The sequence below is a fragment of the Gymnoscopelus microlampas genome (assembly GCF_963454915.1).
Source record: "Gymnoscopelus microlampas genome assembly, chromosome: 11".
NCBI classification, from domain to species: Eukaryota; Metazoa; Chordata; class Actinopteri; order Myctophiformes; family Myctophidae; genus Gymnoscopelus; species Gymnoscopelus microlampas.
The window spans coordinates 3,345,752-3,352,151 of record NC_139948.1 but is presented as its reverse complement, the minus strand read 5'-3'; positions in this window follow the sequence as shown (position 1 = coordinate 3,352,151).

Sequence of the window (6,400 nt, the reverse complement as noted above, 5' to 3'; positions counted from 1 at the left end):
GTGTTTTTGCAAGTTTGTCTTCCTTATAGTTACATATGAAACTATTTCGTTTTTGTTACTTTATTTAATTAGCTTATGTCCTTATCTGCTTGTTTGTAACTGCAGGGCTTCTTCATCTCTGTCATTAAAAACTGATTATTGACATTGAGGAGTGTATTTCTTCAGGCTTGTCAAAGTGAGTGTATGACACTGTTAACATCAAAAGCCAGGTGCAGAAGTCCACTTTTAATCCCAAAAGAAAGTCGGGTCGGACGTCCAGACTACAATACGTTCATTCAGAGGTTCGGGGGCCGGGGCTACCGTCCTAAAGTCGGCTGTAGGCTACGGTGCTACGACGCATCAGCCACGGACATGTTGTTGTGACATCCCAAACTCATTTCGCCGTTCCGCGGTGTTTACTTATTAATTCAGCCCAGCTTCAAGTTAATTTTGTCGGCCGTGAAGCCAAGGAAACAACACCGATACTTTGGAAGAGACACAAGTCAACTTCCAAATGCTTGTGGCCGGGAAATGAGCTTCGCAGAGCGGATAAAATGTCAGCTCTTGGCCCTGGCCGAGTGGCCGTAACTGTCTGTGCTGCTCACTAGCTGTCGCTGCAATGAGACTGTTCACTCGGAGTCGGACTCCGCGCTGCGCAGATGAATGTTTAGACACCGCCTTGATTTTCTCTTTTTTGGCTGATGGTGCGTTCAAGACGCCTCGGAAACACAGAATAGGATGAAATACAACATGACAAACCGATGTAACCATGGAAATTTGGGACACTCTTGAACGAAGTTAAACTGTGAGAGAACGCCATTCACAAACGCCAGAATGAACGCGTTCACGATAACGTTCATCTAGCGGATATACAGTACGTTCAGTTCACGTTCGCCCAAAATATGAACGAGTTCATGAACGATCGTTCATTGAACGCGTTCAGGCACAACACTGCAGAGATTTATAATGGAGGCGGATGGAAGGTTTTGGGACCTAAAAAAAACACTTTCACCTAGAAACTCCATTCACAGTACAAAAATTCCTCCTTACTGTGGACATGCATCCTTGAGATGTTTTACTTTGAAATGATTTGTAGTTTTTGAAATATTTAACTTTAAGCACCCAATACATTGTCAATGGCAATGGATATTTAAAGGGAAAAGGGTACAAACTTTACCAGTATAAGTTAACAGAAAAAGTCAGAACCTCTGTGGTGCAGTGGTTTAGATACAGGACTTGCAACCAGAAGGTTACCGGTTCAAATCCAACCAGGACAGGTTTCCAACCAATACCCGACTCCTGCACCTTTATCTGATCTTTCAGTGAAGAGCGTGCAAGAGACCATAGAAAGTATATACCATGGTGGAGCAGTGGTAAAGATTCAGGCCTTGCATACTGAAGGTCCTGAGTTCAAATCCCGCAAGGACATCTTTCTAACTTTTACCCGGGGCTTTTACCTTTATATAATCTTTCAGAAAATGACACGCAAGTCAACAGAATAGATAAGGACCTCTGTGGTGCAGTGGTTTAGATACAGGACTTGCAACCAGGAGGTTCCCGGTTCAAATTTAACTAGTGCACTAAGTGTGGAGGCCAAAATCGTCCCCCCGAAAACCTGTTAGGAGTACGTTTCAGGCAATTTAGAGTTGATTGGTAGTACTTTGTAGTGACACTTTTTTTGGTCCCTAACATTCATCGAGCTCTGGACTTATTACATTTATTTTTTCACCATTGTGTCACTACCGAAACGAAACCGAAACCAAAGTTAAATCCGAAAAAATCACTAAGTGTGGAGGCCAAAATCGTCCCCCCGAAAACCTGTTAGGAGTACGTTTCAGGCAATTTAGAGTTGATTGGTACTTTGTAGTGACACTTTTTTTGGTCTCTAACATTCATCGAGCTCTGGACTTAGTAAATTTACTTTTTCACCATTGGGTCACTACCGAAACGAAACCGAAACGAAAGTTAAATCCGAAAAAATCACTAAGTGTGGAGGCCAAAATCGTCCCCCCGGAAACCTGTTAGGAGTACGTTTCAGGCAATTTAGAGTTGATTGGTAGTACTTTGTAGTGACACTTTTTTTGGTCCCTAACATTCATCGAGCTCTGGAGCTCAGGACATTCACAGTTCAAAAATTCCACCTTACTGTGGACATGCATGCTTGAGATTTTTTTTTTTTTTAATAATTTGTAGTTTTGGAGATATTTAACTTTAAGCGCCCCATGTATTGTCGATGCGGCAATGGACATTTAAAGGCAGGCCTACAACTACATACTTACGCCTAGTAACCTCATTCATACTTTAAAATGTTCATCTTACTGTGGACATGTTTGCCTGAAAAGGAATCTTTGAAATGTTGCATAGTTTTAGAATTGTACTCCTTTAAAAGTGCAGAGATTTATAATGGAGGCTGATGGAAGGTTTTGGGACCTCAAAAAAACACTTTCACCTAGATACTCCATTCACAGTTAAAAAATTCCACCTTACTGTGGACATGGGTCAGGGGATCTTAGTATAATCTCACATTCTAGTCCAATTCACTTTTTAAACAATTATTTTACTGATTTTCCTTTCAGACCCCAAATTAGATATTGCTCAATTTTTCAAATATTCACTTCCAATTTGAAGCTCAGATTATACTAAGACCCCCCGGGCCTTTTGGAGTCAGGGCATCTTATGTATTATTTGTTCTTCAATTGGAATAAGCGTCTGAAAAGTATATTTTACTGATTTTCGTTTCAGAACCTAAATAAAACATTGCTTCATTTTTTTATTTTTCTTGTCTACCCTAAAATCTGGAAAATGGCCCATTTTTCTGATATTCTCATTAGTATTTTGGCTTTTTTTCGATTTGGGACTGACACTGAAAAAAAGCTCTTAAAAAAGGTTTTTGGTATTTTTTCATCCCAGACCAAAAATCAAATAATGGCTTTATTTTTCCAATTTTCTAGCCTACCAAAAAATCAGGAAAATGCTCAATTTTTCTGATATTCGGCTTAGTATTTTGGCGTATTTTGATTTGGGACTGACACTGAGAAAAACTGAAAATGTTTTTTTTCCCAATTTTTTTCATCCCAGAATAAAATCAAATAATGGCTTAATTTTTCCAATTTTCTAGCCCACCAAAAAATCAGGAGAATGCTCCATTTTTCTGATATTCTGATTAGTATTTTGGCATTTTTTTGATTTGGGACTGACAAAGGAAAAAGTTCTTTATTACGGGGCCAGGCTTCCAGCATGGACCCGTTTTGTTATTGGCATTATTCCATTTCTTCTGCCGTTTTTGCCAGTTCTGGCTGAACCGTGCATACGCTTTTTACGAAACTCGGCCATATGGTAGATGGTCATGAAAAACTATCAAGAAATAATTCTCACAATCTTTCGTCAAAAGGTGGCACTGTAGCACTCAGTTGAAAATGCCAACTTTGAACAGGTACAACTCATGCCCTGTTTGACCTACAGCCATGAAACTTCGATGCACACATGCGTCTCCTCATGCCTAACAACTTTCACTGTTTGACTTTTGACCTCTGACCTTTAGATCTCCCACCATTTCGAATTATATGAAAAGCAGTAAAAAGCAGTTAAAACCTATCTCCTCCTGGGATTTTTGAGCAATCTGCACGAAACGTTTTACACATGAACTTTGGACCCATGCCGACAAACGTTTGCAAAAGATTTTCCATAAGTGAAAAAATGAAGCTTTAATGAGCCAATGAATATTGCAGTTTTATGACAATTATTCATCTGCCCCTAACACATACATGCAGACTTACCATTCTTTGAAACTTTGCAGAAATGTAAAGGGCCATTCCAAATATCACTGAAACCAATCTTACTCCAATTGGTCAAATGGGGGCGCTATAGCAATTTTTTGAAAATTGAAACTTTAAACAGGCAAAAGTCATGCCTCGTTTGGCCGACAGCCATTAGACCTGCTTACACATGTGCCTTGACTAATGAGGAACACATCTATCACGTTGACCAGTAAGCACCGCCCTTAGATTGTCCGCAATCTTGAGCAGTTTGAAAAACACTTAAACCCAGGATTTTTCAGCTATTTGCGTGAAACTGTATGATCAGTGTGATCTCTTTTTTCAGAGGTTTGTCTGTTGGTGCAATAGCTTCCCGCTTAAGTGTATGTCTCACGACCTCAAGGTCACAGGTTCAAGCCTCACTTGGTGCAAACTTCATCTAAGTTGCATTTCACACAACATGACTATCAATGAATACATCTGCAATTGTTAAAGATAACATGAAATACTTAATTGAGTGTTTTTTACATACTTCATTGTGAAAATAGCTGATCTACAATCTCACAACTTTTCAAATAGCAATGAGAGTGTGTTTTTTCAATGTATAACATACTTCATTGTGAAAATAGCCGATGTACAATCTGACAACTTTTAATGGTTTGTGAGCTTGTAGATCGGCTACTTTCACTAGTTTTGGTTCTGAGGAGATGTACAATTTCTTCATTGGTAAATGGTTTGTGAACGAGTGATCTTAGTGTTAGTGAAACAGGGGCTTGGGTCATAACAGAAGGCAAGAGTTTGTGATCCTCAACAGACAATATCAGCCTGGACAAAGCTATAGCACTATAGGTAGTGTTGTAGCTACCTAAGAGTGCCTCACGACCGCAAGGTTGCCGGTTCAAGCCTCACTTGATGCAGGCTCATTTAAGTTGAATTGCAAAAAACATGACTCAATCTATTCCGTTTCCATGGCTCTCTCTCTCTCTCTCTTCAATCTATTCCGTTTCCATGTCTTTCTCTTCAATCTATTCCGTTTCCATGTCTCTCTCTCTGTCTGTCTCTCTCTCTCTCTCTCTCTCTCTCTCTCTCTCTCTCTCTCTCTCTGAGGGGCGGCCATAGCTGAACTCATGAGGAACACATCTATCGCTTTGACCAGTAAGCTCCGCCCTTAGATTGTCCGCAATTTTGAACAGTTTGAAAAACACTTAAACCCAGGATTTTTCAGCTATTTGCGTGAAACTGTATCATCTGTGTGATCTCCTTTTTCACAGTTCCCTGTCTGTTGGTCCAATGGCGTCTCCCTTAAATAAGTGCCGCACAATCTCAAGGTCGCCAGTTCAAGCCTCACTTGATGCAGACTTCATTTAAGTTGAATTGCAAACAACATGACTGTATCAATGAATACATGTGCAAATGGTAAAGATAACCTGAAATGCTCATTTGAGAGTACGTTTTTTCAATGTATGACATACTTCATTCTGAAAATAGCCGATCTACAATCTCAAAACTTTTCAGATAGCAACGTGTTTCTGAGCTTGTAGATCGGCTGCTTTCACTGTCTTCGGTTGCGAGGAGACATACAATTTCTCTATTGGTAAATGGTTTGTGAACGAGTGGTCTTAGTGTTGGCTTGGTTCATGACAGAATGCAAGAGTTTATGATCTTCAACAGACAACATTGGCCTGGACAAAGCTATAGCACTATAGCTAGTGTTGCAGCCTATTAGTCCGAAGGTTGAGAGTTCGATTCCTGTTAATGACAATAAGTTGAGATGTCCAATCAATCCATTCTGTTTCCATCTCTCTCTCTCATCAATCTATTCCGTTTCCATGTCTCTCTTCAATCTATTCCGTTTCCATGGCTCTCTCTCTCTCTCTCTCTCTCTCTCTCTCTCCAATCTGTTCCGTTTCCATGTCTGTCTCTCTCCCTCTCTTTCTCTCCAATCTATTCCGTTTCTCTCTCTCTCTCTCCAGTTTCCATGTCTGTCTCTCTCTCCAGTTTCCATGTCTCTCTCTCTCTCTCTCCAGTTTCCATGTCTCTCTCTCTCTCTCTCTCTCTCTCTCTCTCTCTCTCTCTCTCTCTCCAGTATCCATCTCTCTCTCTCTCTCTCTCTCTCTCTCTCTCTCTCTCTCTCTCTCTCTCTCTGGCCCTGTATTATCGCTGCTTGCAGCTATATTGTTTATTGTTTTAGTTTTCACGGTGGATTTGGAGGATTGAAGTCACCTTCAAATAAATCAGTAGCAAGGAAACCACTTGTGTCTGTCTGTGCTTGGAGGGAGTTACACTGAGATTGTTCACAGACCTTTTTTGCAAATAATGCATCGCCAAATGTACATATCATCTCGTCACTTCTGATTTGAGAGGTTACATTATCTTGCAACATACTATGAATGAGAGTTTGAATTCCCTCTGAAGATTCCTTGACTGGAAGAAGTTGTGAGGAAGCTTTTTGTTCCAGAGTTCAGTCCCCTTGTCTTGAACATTGCATAACAGTGTTGGCATTGTAGGTAGTCTTTTACATGTGCCTTCCTAGAGGGCTGTTTCCATGTCACTATCTCCCCATTTCCTTCTTCTAAGACCTTAAGATTATGTTGCCAGTCACCCTTATTACGAAGGGATTCCAATAGTGTCTTCCTTTGTCTGGAGCCAAGTGGGAAACTGAAGGC